The sequence below is a fragment of the Rhipicephalus microplus genome, chromosome X (assembly GCF_043290135.1).
Source record: "Rhipicephalus microplus isolate Deutch F79 chromosome X, USDA_Rmic, whole genome shotgun sequence".
Lineage (NCBI taxonomy): Eukaryota > Metazoa > Arthropoda > Arachnida > Ixodida > Ixodidae > Rhipicephalus > Rhipicephalus microplus.
The window spans coordinates 432814987-432834895 of NC_134710.1; the positions used below are offsets into that span (position 1 = coordinate 432814987).

Genomic DNA, 19909 nt, shown 5'->3' on the forward strand with positions numbered 1-19909 from the left:
ACTGCGAGCACAACGACCGATGCCTGCCGATGCTACGGGGAAGAAGCTTGCAACAAGTGTTGGTGGTAGTGGTTGTAAGGAAGAGGAAAAAGGCACCTAATTTTTGTCTGCCTTCAGGCGACATGGCGCAGTGCCTTATAGGGGTGGGGGGAAGGAGGGATAAAAAGAATAGAAGGAAATAGATGAAAAAATAGACAGGCAAGCCACGGAAAAAAGAAGGGGATAGGAAAGTGGGGATCTGGTCGAAGCAGTCTATGGGCGAGGCGCCACCATGCGAGGGCTGCACGGCGCCAGGAGACCGCGGAGGGCGAACCAGTCGGCGGGAGCTACGCTGGTGTCGGAGATCGCGAGGGCACAACCGTCCAGCTTGAAATCCTGCGAGGGAATCCTCCCAACAAGTGCGCAGTGTGCCGTTGACACCATAGAGACTGCAACGACTGCAAGCTGCAAGGCTGCGGCGCGCGTACGCCGCTACCTTAAAAGTGGCGCTCTCGACGCCATCGATGTGTGCAGCATTCGTAAACGCCCGCCGCTCTACCGCTACTTTCGAGAGTTGCGGGAGAGCTCGCCGCCTGTCAATGGAGCGCGGGCGGTTTGGGGTGGCTGAGTTCGATATATCCATTATATGTCAAACTTTGTTCGAAATAAAAAATCAATAATGCATGCGATTTCCCGCAAGATATAGGAACCGTTCGATATAGGCAATAATTCGATATATCCGTGTTCGATATATTGAGGTTTGACTGTAGTGTACAGATCAGACAAAGCACCACAACGTAGTGCTTTGTCTGATTCAGTCTGCTTTCAGAGTTTCCAATAAAGAAATGCACCGGTTGCGTAGTGTGATGCGTCCGTACCAAAGGGGAAAAATTGTCTGGTATTTGCAAGGTTGGATGAAATATTTGCTTCACTTCTTTAGGGCAGGACAAAAGCAAGTTGTAGATGACGTCGGGAATTGCCAATACGCCAATACGTTGCTGGTAATAGTGTCCTTGAAAATCAATAGTCCAGATTATCCATTCACTGTGTTACCCCCACGCAAACAACTGGCATCCACTGTACTCTTACTAATTGTTGAGACGGAACCTCTACTGTCAACAAGGGCTTTCATATCAGGGCCGTCTACCTTAATAGGGGCAATAAATAATGTTGATGATATCAGATAAACTGTCTCGGTAAAATATTTTGCCGAAGTCTTGTCATCGAAAGTAGTTGGCTTATCTAAAAAAGTTCTGTCATGTAATAGAGTAGCCTGTCCTTCATCGTTGTTCTTTCAATGGTCCCTTCCAAGACAATATTTATTATGCTGATATGCTGGATCTTCATTATACCTGGTAAGATCCTGTTGTTTATCAAGTCAGTGCACTTGCGAAATAAGTGGCTGTACTGTGGTCTGTACTCATTGCTGAAAGTCATCAAGTGCTGTTAGATCATTGAGCTGTATGTCCGTGCAAATGTAGATTTAAATGTTTTGTGTTGTTGCGTTATCAAAGCAACAGCTGTAGATCGCAATAGCTGTAATTCTGGAGCATACAATAGGCGGTTCTTCTAAAGACAGTACTCGAGCATAGAGCCAGACGTGTATGTGAAGCGCATAGCTGGATCCAATCTTTCCCCCTGAAAGCTGAAAAAAAAGCTTCTGTGCCGCAGTTCCCCCCAAGTTGGTGGTTTATTCAATACAGTTGTACGTCTTACCACTTTCATGTAGTGGCACTCAAATAATGCTGCAAATCTAAAATCTTTGTGTCGTCATTTTCGCACATGTTTTTGTTGCATGCTTGTTCATAAAACTACATCTAACTGTCAGAATTCTGTGGGTCTCCTTCATGAAAATATCTTGCTCTACAATGTGTTCCAGTGGTTAGTCTCGACTAAGCAACTCGTCCAACATCCTTATTATTTCGGTTTGTTTCACCAGGCACTATTGCTGTTGTTCAATACCTGACAAAACCAAGCTCACTTTTTTGGAAGGCATTTCCTGCTTGACGGTGCCACAGTGAATAGGTTTCAGAATGAATTTGCTTAATGTCTGAAGCTGTAGGTTCAGTTTGACGGATCCTGTTTTCACGAGGGCTTGACATGTCATCGAGGCTTCTTGCAGTACCATGTGTATAAGTCCGGTAGAGCTAGCTTAGTGATGAATGTCTATCACTGGATCACTGTGCTCTTGGTAGCGTGTGCAAACGAGGGACTCGGATGACTCCATGTAGATGATAAACGTAGCCCACATGCTTGATCTTATTAAAAAGCTGTCAGCTGTGCCAAAATATAGCGTTTCTACTAGTACGTTAAACAGACACAATCTCATATAGACGGGTGTCGTCCACCATTTTATTTTCACTTCTCATTCATTTCCCTGCTTACTACACTTCTTATTTCTTTCATGCGCAGGGTGCAGATCACTTCATAGTGCTATGAGGTTTATATAAAATACCTGTGTGCTACAGTTAAACCCTGCTATGATGATTGCCTTGGCACCGAAATTTCTACCATAACAAACTTTTTATTCCCCATCAGCTGATTATATAACATGTGAAAGCAGTCTCTCCAAAATGAATAATGTCAATGAATGGGAATTCCATGGGAGCACACGAAGTTCACTCCAATCTCAATATAACAAACATGTATATAAAAAAATGTATCGGCTATATCGAAGTAAAGAAAAAAGAATCTGCAATAGGCACAGTTGCATTCTTGAAAACTTTTCAGCAAAAACGAGACAGAGCACAAACAGGACACAAAAAGTGCTGTTTGTGTCCTCTTTGTGTTTTGTCTCGTTTGTACTGAAAAGTTTTCAAGAATGCAACTGTGCTGTTTGTGTGCTCTCCTTTATGCTCAGTCTCGTTCATGCTAAAAAGTTTTCAAGAATTCATGAGTTCCAGCTTGCCCACCTCTCTACTTTACTTCAATAGGCACAGAGTCTCAAATGTTTGTTTATAACGCATTGCCCCGCCGCGGTGGTCTAGTGGCTTAGGTACTCGGCTGCTGACCTGCAGGTCGCAGGATCGAATCCCGGCTGCGGCGGCCGCATTTCCGATGGAGGCGAAAATGCTGTAGGCCTGTGTGCTCAGATTCGGGTGGACGTTAAAGAACCCCAGGTGGTCGAAATTTCCAGAGCCCTCCACTACGGCGTCTCTCATAACCATATTGCCACAGAGACTGTTTACACTATCCGACATTATGAAGAATCAGCGTCCACAGTCTTGTGCGCACTCCTGCTTGGGTCCGCACGACTCATGCCTCTTGTTCACGGGCACGAGTCAGTGTGGGTTGGAGCTGCGAAGAAGAAGAAGGTGCGTTGGCATATGAACAGTTTTTGTTTTGGAATGCTCTAGCGGACTGTTACATCTTTTCGCACATAATTTTCAGGGCACAAGTTCGCTCATAATAAACTAGTTTTTGACGTTTTTTCTCTTGCACCCGTTACATTCCGGTGGACGGTGCTGGGTATGATTGGATGCCTCCTTGGCGCAACAGAGCGAAGCCCTGATCCTCAACGATTGGAACCTGGGAAACTGACTCCGGTACACCAGAGTTCAAGCCGCCGCCTCCGAGGAGAGCCGCGTGAATTCGCACCCCTCCCCAGTGCTCCAGCAACTCAAGCAGCGTCCACAGACAACGGAACGATGGCTTACCAGGTGACATCATCGGAACTTATTCTGTCCCCACGGTGCTTGCCTGAGCCCTTTCACGGCGACACGTTCGAGGATGTGGAGGATTGGTTAGAACACTTCGAGCGGGTTGCAAAGACCAACGGCTGGGATGAAGCAAGGAAACTGCGTTGCGCGTACTTCGCATTGGAGCATGTAGCGAGGACGTGGTATAAAAACCACGAAGCGTTCATACCGACATGGGAAGAATTCCGACGACAAATAGTAGCTACATATGCCAGCACGGATCGTCGGGCGAAGGCGGAGAACGCTCTACAGTCCAGAAACCAGTGCACGAACGAAAGCGTAGGCATGTATATTGAGGACAGGTCCCGCCTTTTCAAACGTGCTGACCCGAACATAAACGAAAAGAAAAAGCTGCGTCACTTGATGCGAGGTGTCAAACAGGAGTTATTTGCCGGTTTGGTACGCAACCCACCTCGTACAGTTGCTGAATTCCGCAACGAAGCCACCTCCATAGAGCGGGCATTGCAGAAGTGCTCCGGTCACTACAATCATGATACGAGTAGTGTTCCTGCGGATGTCCTCTCAGCAAACCTGGGAAGCAGCAGCGAAGCATTGAGGGAAATGGTGCGATCTATTGTGAAGGAAGAGCTCCAGAAGCTGCTGCCCCGACAAGTCGCAACGCCAGTTTCGTCTCTGACTACCGTGATCAGAGATGAAGTTCGCCACGCCATTCTTCAAGCCGAACCCGAGGCGCAACCTGTTCGACTTGAACAGCAATTGCAGGAACACCTTGTACCGACTTACACCGATGCCGTGCGCCAGCCCACCGTGCATACTGCTTCGTTTGCAGCTTCCAGTGGCTATCGACCCGCTTCGCGTGGCTCAAACTATTCAGCTAATTCGAGGCCACGAAAAAGCGACATGTGGCGCACACCCGACAGGACGCCTCTCTGTTTTCACTGCAGTGAAGCTGGACACCTGTACAGAATGTGTCCATATCGACGAGTTGGTCTCCGTGGGTTTTCTCCAAACGCGCCATGCCCCCGAAATGGCGAAAGACCCGTTGAAATTGAAGATTGCTTGTCCGGCCATCTGTTTCCAACTGCTGGTTTCCAGCATCAGCCTAGATCACCAGCGCCTGCTCGCTATCGATCGCCAAGCCCTCGACGATTTAGTTCACCTTCTCCACCTTCAACCTCATCACACCGTCGTTCAAGCAGTCCCCATCAGGAAAACTGAAGCCAGCGACCTATGGAGGCAAGGCCGCCGATGTCCGACCAACTGAAGATCCTCCGTCAAGGTCCCAGTGAAGCAACGACGAGCGGAACACTACAAATAGGTTAGGTAAAGACAAAATTTCTTCAGGCTTACACGTTACCGTATACGGGTGTGAATTTACCGTTTTAGTTGACGCAGGTGCTGATTATTCGGTTGTCAGTTACGCTGCCGCAAAGGATTTAAAGAAAGTCCTGACGCCTTGGAGTGGACCCCAGATACGCACGGCTGGGGGTCATCTTATCACACCTCTGGGAAGACGTACCGCAAGAATCAGAATTCAAGGCGCTACTTACGTTGCTGACTTTGTCGTACTTCCGGAATGCTCTAGAGATTTAATACTCGGAATGGATTTTCTGCTAGCAAACGGAGCTATAATCAACCTGCAAAATTCTAGTGTCTCTTTTTCGACCAAACTGGCCATAGACACAAATGAGCCAGAATACACTGCATTACATGTTATAGATTGTGATGTTACCGTGCCTCCACGATGCAGCGTAATAGTCGGTGTAAGAAATGAAGCATTCGTTGATTCTGAAGGTATAGCAGATGCAAACATCGAACTACTGCTCAAGAAAGGCATTTGTGTAGCTCGAGGCATTATTCAATTACGTGGTGGATGTGCCGATGTATTGCTCACGAATTTCGGAAACGAAATTCAGCATGTTGCAAAGGACACTGCTATCGCCTTCCTGCACAGTTTTCAAACAGTGACGGACTTATGTGGTCTGGTGTCAGGGCCACCTACTTCGGAACCTGCGCCCGATGTCGTGGCAAGAGTTGCAATCAGCCAAAATCTATCACCAGCCGAGAAGAAAATCATTCAAGACTTCCTAAGAGACTTCACGGGATGTTTCTCTACCTCGTCAAATGTACGGCGGACCCAGGTTTTTAAACATCGAATAATAACAGATGAAGCTACAAGGCCGGTACACCAAAATTCGTACAGAGTATTACCGAAAGAACGTGAGGTCATAAAGAGCCAAGTAAAAGAGATGCTGGAGGAGGATGTCATACAGCCATCCAATAGTCCGTGGGCGTCGCCTGTAGTCCTTGTGAGGAAAAAGGACAACACGCTGAGATTCTGCGTTGATTACAGAAAGCTGAACAGCGTGACCAAGCGGTATGTCTACCCTTTGCCGCGTATTGATGATATGTTGGATCGGCTATGGCACGCAAGGTATTTCTCCTCATTGGATTTAAAAAGCAGTTATTGGCAAATTGAAGTGGACGAAAGGGACCGTGAAAAGACTGCTTTCGTAACACCGGATGGTCTATATGAGTTTGAAGCACTCCCATTCGGCCTCTGTTGTGCGCCTGCAATATTCCAGCGCATGATGGACAGCGTCCTTTCAGGCCTCAAATGGCAGTCGTGCTTAGTCTACCTGGACGATGTTGTGGTGTTTTCAGCAATGTTTGAACAGCATGTAGAGCGACTACCGTATATACTCGTGTAAGGGCCGCACTTTTTTTTCGAAAATTTTGCTAGGTGCGGCCCTTACACGAATCAGGCCGATTTAGTACAGGCAGTACAGGCCAAAGGTCTGTACTGTTTATGCAACAGTAGCAGAGTGCAAGAGTCACAAATGACATGCCAGAAATGTTTTTATTCGGATTCCATTTCGCTGTCCTCGTTCTCGGAGGAGCTCGCCTCGGCGTCCGCGTCTTCCCAGAGACGGTCATCTTCGGTGCCGTTCATGGAGTTCGAAATTCCCGTTACCTTGAAGCTTTTAGCAACTACTTCTACTGACATGGCACGCCACGCATTCAAAATCCATTCACACACCTGTTGGAGCGACGCCCGCTTCAGCCGTCCTGTAGGGGTCTTCTCGTGGACGCCTCCAGCCATCCATTCAGAGTAACATCGGCGAAATTCCACTTTGAATGGTCTGTTGACGCATACGTCGAGCGGCTGCAGCACACTCGTCAGGCCACCGGGAATGACGGCCAAGTCCGTACGAGTTGCGGCAACTCGGTTCTTGACGCGGTCGGTCAAGTGGCCCCTAAAGCTGTCCAAAACAAGGAGGGCTTTCCGTTGTAACAGCCCTCCAGGTCTGTTTGCCCAGACGGTCTTAATCCAGTCAACGACCAGTTCCTCGGACATCCAGCCCTTCTCTTGCGCACGTACGACGATTCCCTGAGGGAACTTCTCTTTTGGGAGAGTCTTCCTTTTAAATACGACGTACGGCGGAAGCCTCCTGCCGTCTGCCGTGATGCACAACATCACAGTGCACCTTTGGCGTTCTGCACCAGTCGTGCGCACAGACACACTTTTCGCACCTTTTAAATCCACTGTGGTGCTTTCCGGTGCATCGAACCACACAGGTGTCTGGTCCGCATTCCCAATTTGGGACAGGTCGTATTCATGCTCCCTCCTGAGAGCATTCACGAAGCGATGAAACTTAATGACGTGGTCTTCGTACTCGCGCGGCAGTTTTTGGCAAATCGTCGTTCGGCGCCGAATAGAAAGCTGGTTACGGTTCATAAACCGCGTAGCCCAGCCCCGACTTGCCTTGAATTGTGCCGGGGGTATTTCCATGTGGCGAGCGATGCTGAGGGCTTTGACGCGTATCATGTCAGTCGATACGGCGTAGCCGTCCCTTCGTGTGTCGACGACGTAGTTGACGAGCTCGCTTTCGAGTTGCGGGTACTTGCACTTTTTCCCGCGAAACGCCTTTCGGCTCCTGTTAGTAGCGGCGAGGGCATCTTTCTGATTCATCCAGTAACGCACGCGCTTCTCATCGACGTCGTACTTTCGTCCAGCTTCCCGCTTCCCGTGCTCCTCGGCATAGTCAATCACTTGCAGCTTAAATGCTGCAGTGAATGATCTCAGATGCCGGCCCATCGTCCGTCACGTGCGCTGGCTTCTGCAGGGTTCACTACAACCAACAAAGTGACACCGACGACACCGATCTGAAGTCGCGCTGCCAACGTATCGACACGATGCTAGGAACGATGCCAACAAAGAGGCCGCACAAGGCAAATATGGCGGCGCGCCATAGAGAAATAAAGGTTAAGAGTGGACACTCCCGTAGACCCCAGCGGCCCAATCGACCCTAGCACACCTAGTGGTTGGTGAGAGCAAGTGGCGTGCGCTTCTGGTTTCGGTTTCACTGGCGCAAATTTTGAATTACTTTGCATAACCGACGTTTTACTATGACAAAAGTTCATAATTTCAGACCACTATTCATCGCCCAAATGGATAGTTTTTGTAGGTCGTTTTGATTTAGCGATTCCCTGTTTTGTTTTGTTCTGTGGTTCGTGCGAATCGGTCGTGACGTAATTTTTATTTCGATTAAGTTATAATAAAAACAGATGCAGGTAATGATAATTCACTACTGTTTTATTCATCGCGCTTGTGTTTTTCTTTTGGAACAAGTGATCAATGTCATATATCAGTCAAAGAAACAGAGCTTCCGCAATGTTTTATTCAAAGGCAAGGTAGAGTATGAGAATATAAAAAGCACAATATGACAAAGGTAGACAACAAATGCATCTCGCCTTACAAATAAATTGTAACAAATATTGTAACAAATACATAGAGAACACAGACAACGCACACATCGCTAGAGTTGGCAGAAGCCAAGAAGCTGGTGAAGTATGACACACCGGGCCAGTGGGTAAAGATCTATGGCAAAAACACAGCGCACAATGCTGATGAAGAAGTGACATATACACAGCAATGAAGTCGCGAATCACGCCTGGGCTTAACCGAAATAATGCATAGAAAAAAAGAGCGCACAGAAACCACACGACACAATATAGCAGAAAGGCAAAGGTGTAGTGTGCTGGCTGTGCTTAAGAACAGCTAGTCCAAAATGAAAAAAAGCAGACTTGATGCCTGCTTGTCCTCAGAAAGGTAGGGCTTTGCAGCTTGCTCGCTACGTGAAAGACAAACTTTATGCTACAACACTGGCAGGTCTTGTGGCTTTTGTTATGCGTAGCCTTCATCAAAAACTTAAGATCCCAAGTGATTTGCGTCTGGGTGTAGATTGTAGTCATCACTTATCCAGAATTGTGGACCTTCATTGGTGCTACGAGAGCGGTATTACAGGGCTAATAAATAGCAGAAGGAAACCACTTTGGCTCATTATTTTTCACAAAGGCTCTACATCGTACGTTATCACTCAAAAGCTATATAAAAATAAAATGGCAGCGTCCGCAGCCCCATCAAACGCTACAAGTTTGGGTATTCTTTTGAAAATTTTGATGGGCGAGATGAGGAGGTTGATGAGAAGCTAAAATACGAAAAGCGTGATAACATGAACCGTGCCCACTTCATACTGTGTTCCTTACCCGCTCGAAGACATTTCAACAAGCGGTTTTGTTATCGATATATTACTTGAGCTGGAGAGATAAAGCATACACAGTGACAGAGTGAGCCACAGTAAAGTGTACAGTTTGCCCGCATTTGCTACAAAAATACAGAAAGGATACCCAACATTCTTTTTAAGGTTATGCAAATCACTTCGAGCGAATACACAGTGTCCCTACTCCTCATAGCGGGTAACCTAAACAATGTATGCAACAAAGGAGTGGCTAGTCCAGTTGAGCTGAATATAAGCATATAAGACCATAATGAAGTCTGCTGTAACGAAGTAATAACATAACAAAGCTGTTGCAGGATTCGGCTCAACTCGAATACTTTAGTGTAGACCCGCCGCTAATTGCTAACCTTTGAACTTGTCAAGCTGTATGCCCGAGATTGAAGACTGGAACCTAACCCTATCTAAGTTTCGGTTCACAAAACGCACATGCACACATAAACGAACCCGGCAAAACATTTTCAGAAACTTCGCGCGACACCCAGCAGAGCAGAAATGAAAATCGCCAACACTTGACAGATGGTGATACAAAACATCGCACACTTTCAGGTGATGTGCAGTGGCCTCAATTATGGCAAGAAAGTGAGATTCAAGCTGTTGTACGTATGCAAAAGCTGCTTCTGATGGCACAGTGAGATTCCCAAAAAGTTTGCTGGGGACGTGGTATGCTTTGAGCATTGTGAAATACTGGTGGGTACCCTTAAGCGTCTCACTGTCGTCTTTCAGTAACTGTGGGCAACTGCAACCGTCACATGCATTCCGAAGGAAGTGTTTGATGAGAAAACCAGCTACATAATATGCAGCAGAGTCATCGATAATATGGGAGTGAATGTTTGTCGCAAGTTCAGAGAGATCGTCTAGAGCGGGAAAGTCGTCAGGCTGTGGCTGTGCACACTCCTCATTATCCACAAGAGACGCACTGGTGAGGGAGAATGGCAAGAGCTGCTCCTGGAGGAGGTCACATTCATCATCCTCGACATTTCCGTATTCTGACAACTTGAAGAGTTTTCTTATGCAGATGTGCTTCAGGCCACAAATAAATTGTGCTACATTGGGGTTGGTGTTGCAACCCTGTTTTTGCCTAATGTGGCCAAATATGTTCTCCAGAGGATCCTGTTGAAGCCTGCGTGTTAACAGGTATTCAAAACTGTAATTTTTGGAGAGGTCGTCCCATAGTTGACAAATTGCCTGAATTGTAATTTGCCAACGTAGGATGGTTTGTTGTTGACGTCTGCCAACAAACTGCCATGATGCAATCCAGGGAAGCTGGCCTCGGAGGAAGTTAATCAGCTCTGAATCATTTTCCATCACTGCATGCCGCAGCTTTTGCGAAGTTCTTTTTTTACCCGAGCTGTTCAAGGCATCGAAAATCCTGTCCATACGATCACAAATTAGAGCTGTAGTGATGGCCAAGGCAGGCAGCACCTTCGCATACACCTGTGCCGTGATAGCAATCGAAACTGATGCACTGAGGACCTGAGTTGCTCTGCTGACCTTCATATTAGAAAAAGGTTTCTGATGAACGTGCCGTTCAGTCAACTTTGGAGCCAATCGCAACCGCAACTCATGTGAGGATTGGTAAAGGCTTACAATGTGCGACCAGTTGACGATGTCATCCCCAATGTATAACTTGTGTGCTTGGACATTATTGCGCGTTGTTTTAATTAAATGCGGAACATCAAAAATGTAATATACCCGCTCACCATTAACTTCAAAAAAAGGCTTTGCTACAGTCACTCTTAGTTGGTTAGCGAGACTTACATTTGAACTGCCCTGATCACAAATGACTGCTTTCACTGCAATAATAATGCTCCTAAGCTCCAAAATGAGTGACACCAGCAAGTTATGCATAACAGATGATGGTGTTGATGTGTGCCCTATAGTAAAAGCAACTGGTTGAACCCACTTTCTTGAAACGCCAACAAGAAGAAAAACCAGTGCTCGATCAGCGATGGTTGAAGTGCGATGAGTGCCATCATCTGTAAAACCCTGGACAACGTCTCTTGCGGCATCATAGTAGAAATTCTTTTTGAGTGCTATTTCGTCGAAAACTAAAGCGCACACTCGGTCCCGTTCATTCCAAGCTTGAGTATTTGTTGCAATGGAAGAAAGGATTCCTGGAATTATGCCTGGAGTCATCTTTACATTAGCTAGCCACCTTCTTAATGAACGCCGGGAGGGCAAAGAAAAATATGGAGCCAGAAATCGGTATGCTCGCGGACCTCGGAAGTTTAAGTGAAGAGCGAATTTCTTGAACCACACGGGAAACCGCTTGCCCTTGCGTTTGGGCCTCAAGCGAACATGTGCAGAAAGAAGTTTAAAAACCTCCTCGGTGACGTGCGGTCGGATAACTTCAAGGGCCTTCGAAGTCGATGACGGTGCTTGGTGAGGCTGTCTCTGCAGTCTTTTGATAGTTTTCCGCTGTGCTGCTACTATGGCTTGCAGATGTTTAATGGTTTGCTTGTACTTCATTGATAGAGGCATTGTCGCTGGCACACAGGAACGCACTGCAATAAACAAAAAAAATGGATGTTAAAAGCGAAGAACAACTAACCTCATACGAGCACTTTCCTCGCTCTTTCAGACCCAAGGTGCACAACTTTCTGTGGTACAAAGTTTTCGATTCCACTACCTAAAAACAAACCATTCACAATGTTGACAATGCACAAAAAAAAAAAATGAAAATCACTGAGAGCCCACCCTTACATTTTGTAAGTGCACACGTAGTGTCCTTTTGAGGATAGTTTCCTCAGAATGTCCTAAACATAAAATAGCACATTAAAAACTGCTGCAATAAAAGCATAGTCACCATTTTCTCTAGGGCACTCAGGCGTGGAGCTGTTGGCAGAGACGTCTTCTGGAGGGTCTTGTGAAGCTTGTTCAGTGCCTCGGACAGTGCTGTCGGAACAATCTTGCAAGCGGCCTGCGGAAGTCTCTATATCAATCCACTCTGGTGTTGAAGTGAACATACAACTTACCGGTCACACAAGTACCTTTTGTGACAGCTGAACGACTGGTTAAGGTTTTCTCCGGCAAGACGAAATCAGCAGAAATTCTTTCACCAGCTACAACGGAGCTGCCACCTGCAGAGGTTTGGTCAACAGTCAATTTGGGTAAAAAAAAAAGAAATCGCGACACTGAACGCACCCTGTTCATCGGGGCACCTCAATGTCTGGGAGCCGCTTTTTGAAGCCTCTACCGCAGGTCCTGAAGAAATGAAATTACGACAATGTGTCAGTAAGAGGCTTAAAATAACACAAACTGAAGCTCATCCGCACCTTGCAGTGCAGCTTCTGCAGCCATGTCGCAGTCACTACTTGAAGCGACGCTCAGAGAACCTGCATATCTGTGCAGTTGGTACAAGTTACAAAGCTTGTAGCATGGGGAAACTTAAACAGCTCTTTCAAATGCATAAATTGGTCGAACGTGGAAGAAAAGAGAAGGCACCAACTAGGAAACAAGTAATTTGCGATTTTTGGAATTATCAACAGTGGCAGCTTTCACTGATGAAAGGTATACGTACATGTGCACTCAGGCTTGAAGATAACGTAAAATAGCCCTTTAAAGTCTTTCAAAACAAGTTGCGCAGGTCCAGAGCATCAAAAAATGACAGAAATGTAAAGCTGCTTTTAGGAAGGTAATAGCCCACAATTCACAGAATTTAAGACTTTCCAAGTGTTACTTCTGTAGTGAGGTTTCTCCATCGGCTACAAAGATCTTCACGGTTAACTGTCACCACTGATTCAATACAAGTGGCTGCTATGCACATATTTGAGTTTCAGTCAATCACTTACATGGTGCAGCTGGTTGCACACTGGGAACAGCCATTCTTGTAAGCCTTGTGTGCCCAGGGTCCATGAAACTTTGAGCAGTAAAATGGTCGCTACAAAACCTGTACGTTGCGTACAACAGGCTGGCCGGCTTACTCAAGAGATCATCGCGTCCAGCATACTGCATCCATGCTTTCATCCTGCATTGGCAATGAACTATCAGCTGAAAGGGGAAGTGCTTGAATAGTGATTTTTTATTGTTACCCTCACTTAGCAAGTACGAACAGTAAGCCTACAGACATGCAAACCATACAAAAGCTTTAACACACCTGCCATCCCGTGGTACGCGGAAGAAACTCGTCCCAGGCTTCTTGTGGGTTCTGCCATTGTTGAAGCACCACGATACACAGCAGTAGCTGCCGTAGCTTGGACCGCCGGACGGCATGGCGTCAGCGCAGTCTGAAAATGTTAGTAAGTGGATGCTTCGCTGTCAAATTACGAAAAAGATATGTGCACGTCATAAGTGTACCAGCAAACCCCTTTGAATGATTAGCTAATCGATGCACAATACAAAACCAGTGATACATCTCTGACCCATAGAACTCTGACTTACAGAGATATACGTCAAGACCACGTACAAAGATCTTCAGAAGTTTCCAGGCCGCTATATCTTGTAATGCAATGGTATCGTGGCCTGGAAACTTTAGAACACCTTCGTGCGTACGCCGTATCAGCACAGTACATTGGGAAGAAAAATCGTAGTTGAAATTTGTGGATGGATGGATAAATGAAAAACTTTTATTGGGGTCCTGAAGGATTCCACCCCCGTTTTATAGGGGTAGAATCGCGGGCCGCTCCCACGTTGGGACGGGGTTGAATTTGTGCGGTAAAATTATATTGGAAACGACAAAAAAATTTGTGGGCAGCTAGCACTAGTGGCACAAGGCTAGCGAAGAAACGAAGATGATGGCCACTTGGCTAGTCCAGATTTGCCTCCGGCACACCAAGAATTATTCGTGTTCCGAGCCTTCAGGAAACGCGTCGTGAAGCATGCGAGGCCCAGCGAACGATTCTCAATATTTTGCACTGAGCCACCGAGCCTATGACCTAGCTGCCCAGCTATGCTCAGCGCACAGGTGCTCGCGTCCGTGGCAGACGCAGCACGCGTCGCCTCGGCTTGACGCCGTGCCGCCTTTGCTATACTGCATACGTTGCACTAGCCGCCGCATAGAGCCACAAACTTTCTTTTTAGCGAACCTCCCAGTCCTTACAAGCTTCGGAAAAAGGTTACAACTGCGTGAATGAGACGCCACGTAAGAAACAAACTCGCACACACGAAGCGCAACGTGTGTGTGTGCATCTTTCTATGTTTGTTGCATGGTGTCTTATTCGCGCAGGCGTAATCGTTTTCTGGAAAAATGACCCAACAAGACTAACAACATGTCATTCAACAGGCTTCGCTTGAAAACGTGCCTCACCTGTTATCTCACGCTTGAAAACGCCGACGCAGCCGACGTTGACGAAAGCGACGAAAGCGTCTCGCTGTCAGTCATGCATGGGCTTGTCGCTGGGTGGATGGTGTTTATGACAGTACGGCTGAAGAAAAATAATCGCGTAAGGTGTGTTGAATAAATCGTTTTTATGTATAAAAAACATACCAAATTTGGGCGTATAATTATTAATTTGTGAAAACAATTCTGTTGCATTGATTATAACTGTGTTTTTTTTGTGCTTGCGCCCTCTGACTTTTGGTGGGAGCACTAGTTCGTTACGTAGTCGTGACGCACTTTCTGATGCCAGGTTTTGCGGAGTGTCCGCTCTTGTCTTCTTCTTTCTCTATGGGCGCGCTGTCAACAGCGTGGTCGGCGCGTCGGCGGAAGTAGAATAAAAGCGGAAAAGCGTGCAGCGCCATCTGGCTGTAAATGAACTAACTACACTTTTCTGGCGGGACATTTTGAACTTTTGTTTTTTTTTTTTCGAAATATCCGCTTTCAAAGTTGGGGTGCGGCCCTTACACGAGGGCGGCCCTTACACGAGTATATACGGTACATTCGGTACTTCAGGCTATCCAGTCAGCTGGCTTGACGATTAAACCGGAAAAATGACAGTTTGGATTCAAGAAGCTTCGTTTCCTCGGTCATGTATTCAGCGCTCAAGGTGTTGGCCCAGACCCGTAGAAGACTGTGGCCGTGGGGCTGTCTTCCAAGCCAAAAGACAAGAAGTAGGTACGCCAATTTTTGGGTTTATGTGCTTATTATAGGCGGTTTGTGAAAAATTTTCTGAAAATTGCCGAACCTCTAACAAGACTCACAAAAGAGGACGTGCCCTTTATTTGGTGCACCGAACAAGAGAGTTCATTCAACGAACTAAAGAAATGTTTGCAAGCCCCACCTATCCTGGCCCACTTTGACGAAACCGCAGATACGGAAGTTCATACAGATGCCAGCAATCTTGGCCTAGGTGCGGTCCTGGTGCAATGGCAAAATAGAAAAGAGAGCCATAGCATATGCTAGCCGCACCGTCTCAAATGCGGAAAGAAACTACTCTGCAACCAAAAAAGAGTGCTTGGCAGTCATATGGGCGATCAGCAAGTTCAGGCCAATACCTCTAGGCAGGCCGTTCTGTGCCGTCAGCGACCACCACTCACTTTGTTGGCTGGCGGGCTTAAAAGACCCATCGGGACGGCTTGTGAGATGGAGTCTCAGGCTCCAAGAGTATGACATTACGGTTGTATATAGGTCTGACAGAAAGCATGATGATGCTGACTGCTTATCACGCTCACCAGTCCACTCGACTCTTTCAGAAGAAGAGGACTTCCCACTCCTTTGTTTGATAAAAACTTCAGAAATCGCCGAACATCAACGGGCTGACATGGAACTGCTCCCATTAATAAAGTGTCTCGAAGGGCACAACGAACAAATTCCTCGCGTATTTAAGGGAGGGTTATCCTCATTCTGCCTCCGAGATAATGCACTTTGCAAGAGGAATTTCAAACACAAGGAGAAGTTCTTACTCGTTGTACCATCAGCCATGAGGCATGAAGTCTTAGAAGCCTGTCATGATGAACCGTCTGCGGGTCACTTGGGCGCGAGTCGTCGCCAAAATTCATCAGAAATACTACTGGCCTAAGTTGCTAGCGTCCGTGAAGCATTACCTCAAGACATGTCGCGAGTGTCAAAGGCGCAAAACACCACCCCTCAAGACGGCCGGCCTTCTCCAGCCTATAGAGCCACCTGCGACTCCATTTCAACAGGTTGGAATGGACCTCCTCGGACCGTTTCCAATGTCGGCATCAGGAAAAAGGTGGATAATTGTTGCGACTGACTATTTGACACGATACGCTGAAACCGGCTGCCTTGAGCGAGGAACGGCAATGGAAGTCGCGCAGTTTTTCGTTCAGAATATTGTTCTTCGCCATGGAGCCCCACTCGTTGTGATTACTGATCGAGGAGCAACGTTCACGGCTGATTTGATGCAGTCCTTAATGACAGTGACAAACACCAGCCATAGGAAGACCACTGCATACCATCCCCCAACCAACTGGTTGACAGAACGCCTGAACCACACCATCGCTGACATGCTGTCGATGTACGTTGACATTGAGCATAAATTGTGGGACGAAATCTTGCCATACGCAACTTTCGCCTACAATACGGCCGTGCAGAAGACCATGCGTGTCACACCATTTCAGCTGGTCTACGGTCGCACTGTCACTACGACACTTGATGCCATGTTGCCAGTAGACAACGACAATTACGAGCCATCTGAACTTGACGACTTTCTGCAAAGGGCTAAAGAAGCACGCCAGTTGGCACGACACCGAATACATCAACAGCAAAACAAGGACGCAAGCCACTACAACTTGCGCCGCAGAAAAGTTCAGTACAACCCAGGCGAGCGAGTGTGGATATGGACACCCCTCCGACGCCGCGGCCTATCGGAAAAGCTTCTTTGTCGATACTTAGGCCCCTATAAGGTTCTCCGACGAATTAGTGACCTAAACTATGAAGTCATCACCGATGGACACATCTGTTCAAAGCGGCAAAACAGCGCAGAAGTCGTACTTGTCGTTGTATGAAGCCCTAATATGAGAGGGAATGAAAACGCTCCCTTTCTCTGTTTGCCTCCCTCCATCGCGCATCGGGACGATCCGTATTTCGAAGGAAGACTAATGCCACAGAGACTGTTTACGCTATCCGACATTATGAAGAATCAGCGTCCACAGTCTTGTGCGCACTCCTGCTTGGGGCCGCACGACTCGTGCCTCTTGTTCACGGGCACGAGTCAGTGTGGGTTGGAGCTGCGAAGAAGAAGAAGGTGCGCTGGCAGATGAACAGTTTTTGTTTTGGAACGCTCTAGCGGACTCTTCCATCTTTTCGCACATAATTTTCAGGGCACAAGTTCGCCCATAATAAACTAGTTTTCGACGTTTCTTCTCTTGCACCCGTTACAATATGGTGGTTTTGAGACGTTGGACCCCACATACCAATGTTTGTAACGCATTTTCGAAGATAACAAGACTATTTTCGTGTAAGATGCAGCTGCGTTAAATGAGGCGCGTGAATATATTCATGTTATACTCAACTCTCATGATTCAAAACAAGCAAGCTTGTGGTAAATCATAAACGCATACTTTATTATGCAGAACTACTCTCATGCATGCATAATCCATGGTGATTAATTGTTTACACTTTTTTCTCTCTATCTCTGATAAGGGCCAACTGAAATGTTTAAAAACGTGTGGCGATCTTATTATGCAGAACTACTCTCATGCATAATCCATGGTGATTAATTGTTTACACTTTTTTCTCTCTATCTCTGATAAGGGCCAACTGAAATGTTTAAAAACGTGTGGCGATCTTGTTGTTTACGCTACTGGCCATTACGGTGGTGATGCGGGGAACAGATCACGAAAGATAGCTGAAGTACTGATTTCAAGAAAACATTTGTTTTGGCATCTCTAATGCCTGAACTATGTTACAGTATAGCCTCATTACAACAGGTCTGCTTACAACGGACATTTGGATACTACAAACCAATTGGAGTCTTTATGCTGGCCTTCCTGTTTGATTTATTGATTGAGTTTCGTTTACTAATGATTGTCATACAACAACATTTGAATGTGATGGACTGAAATATGAGGTCATCAAGCGGCCAATGTCTGGGCTGTTAATGATGTGTTGAGCCAAGCTACGGTGACGTGTGTTTTAGCTGTTGCCGTGCACTTTCGATGGAGGTGAAGATGCCATAGGCCCGTGTGCTCTGATTTGGGTGCACGTTAAAGAACCACATGTGGTAGAAATTTCCGTAGCCCTCGACTACGACATCTTGCATAATATCCCTTTCAGTCCATACTTTTTGTAGGGTAGGGAAAAAATTTTTTATCTCCATTTATAGCAAAGAGGCTTTTAAAAAGCATGCAAAAAATTTTCGGAGACCCTAAGTACAATGGTATTCGCAGTCAAACCATGTCAGTATACGAGACACTGGGATTCTTTTGTTGCACCAGTGGGTATGCATGTTCTGCTATCTTCTTTGGAAGAGTGTTGCTTTCGGTCCTATCAGAAGGTTAATCATCTTAAAAAATACAAAAACTGTTTGTTTTTGTCTGAGAAAAAGAAAATTATCGGGTAGTTAATAGTCACACATAGCGTCATTAAGGTAAAAACCTAGGACGGAGTGCGCTTAGCGTCCACAAGCCAGCTTCCTCTGATGCCGCTTCCTCTTCGTTCTCCATGTTCTTAGAATTCCCAAGATTCTCCCGCTTCATTTTCAATGCCTGGGCTTCAAGTTTGTCGCCTGACGCTAGCTCCTAGTTTTATTTTTTTCCTGCATGTTTGGCACGATGTGATGCAACTGCATCTTGGTGTACAGTGTACTGGACATGAAAACATTCTCGCATTGCGAGCAAACTACTGAGTACAAAAACTAACTTTTTGCATCGTTGTTTCTACAGGACATCACTTGGCTCGCACAATTTAAATTATTTGAATTGTACGAAGAGAGGTCCTAAAATACTTTTGTATACTTAACCACACCATGTGCACGCTTTTCCTTGTGGATGATGCCTATATTCTAAGGCGCCCACATAAGAAAGTGAGGCAGAGGGAGGAAAAACATTCATTGCTATATTGGTCACCTCTACAGCAGCTGCAAAAATGGTTTCGGCTTCAATTGAGGCTCTGCTTGCATTTCTGCGCTGCCTTTTTTTGGTATGTCCAGTACACTGGTCGCTGGTACGGAAAGGGTTATGGTGGTTTTGGGACGTTAAACCACACATATCATTAGCTGCTGCCGTGGCTGCCACCGCTGCTCTGACTGGTCGCTGTGTGGAGAGCTTGGCCGTGGGAAGGGGTGCTGTTGATGCGTAAAATGCCCATCTGCAGTTCTGAGGAGCCAGTAGGCAATGTAAATACAGTAGACTCGCAATAATTCAAACTCTGATAATTCATACTTTTGGTTAATTCACTTTTTCGGTTGGCCCTCTATTCTTTCAATGTATTTAAAAGTCTCATAATTCAAACTCCATGATTCGGTTAATTCACACTTTTTGCGGTTCTATACCAGCATGTATCTGCTCCTTTCCCACTACTATTTAAAAATTGCATGCTTATATCATTCTAACAGTCTAAAAATAAAAAATGAGCGCCTCAGGCCTTCAAGAAAAAAGGCATATGCTAGTAAAGAAATGTTTCAAACAAAGCACACACATGGTAAACTGTGATGCTTCTCAACTAGTATGGAGAGCTTTGTGCTGAAGGCACATGTAGTAGAACAAGCAGTTGGCAGTTCACGATTTCTCTAAAAGGTCTGATCAGCAGTCAATGGCCAATAAACTTGTGGATTTTACACCTCTGCTTTCTTTTCATTGCCTGCAGTTGGGATTTAAAAACACTTAAAAAATTTTAAATGTGATAAAATC

At 46.2% G+C, this 19909-nt stretch overlaps 1 protein-coding gene and 1 long non-coding RNA gene across 2 annotated transcripts in view; one reads left to right on the top strand and one right to left on the bottom strand.

The window, feature by feature from the left end:
• The window catches only part of Cog6 (conserved oligomeric Golgi complex subunit 6), a 137136-nt gene that overhangs the window by 16311 nt on the left and 100916 nt on the right, over positions 1-19909 (top strand). The gene's annotated exons all lie outside the window — the stretch shown is intronic.
• On the bottom strand, positions 11118-14551 carry LOC142776574 (uncharacterized). The gene is made up of 3 exons (XR_012887644.1): positions 14466-14551; positions 12027-12140; positions 11118-11724 (listed from the first exon to the last, which is right to left on the bottom strand). It is a non-coding gene; the product is annotated as an uncharacterized LOC142776574 (long non-coding RNA).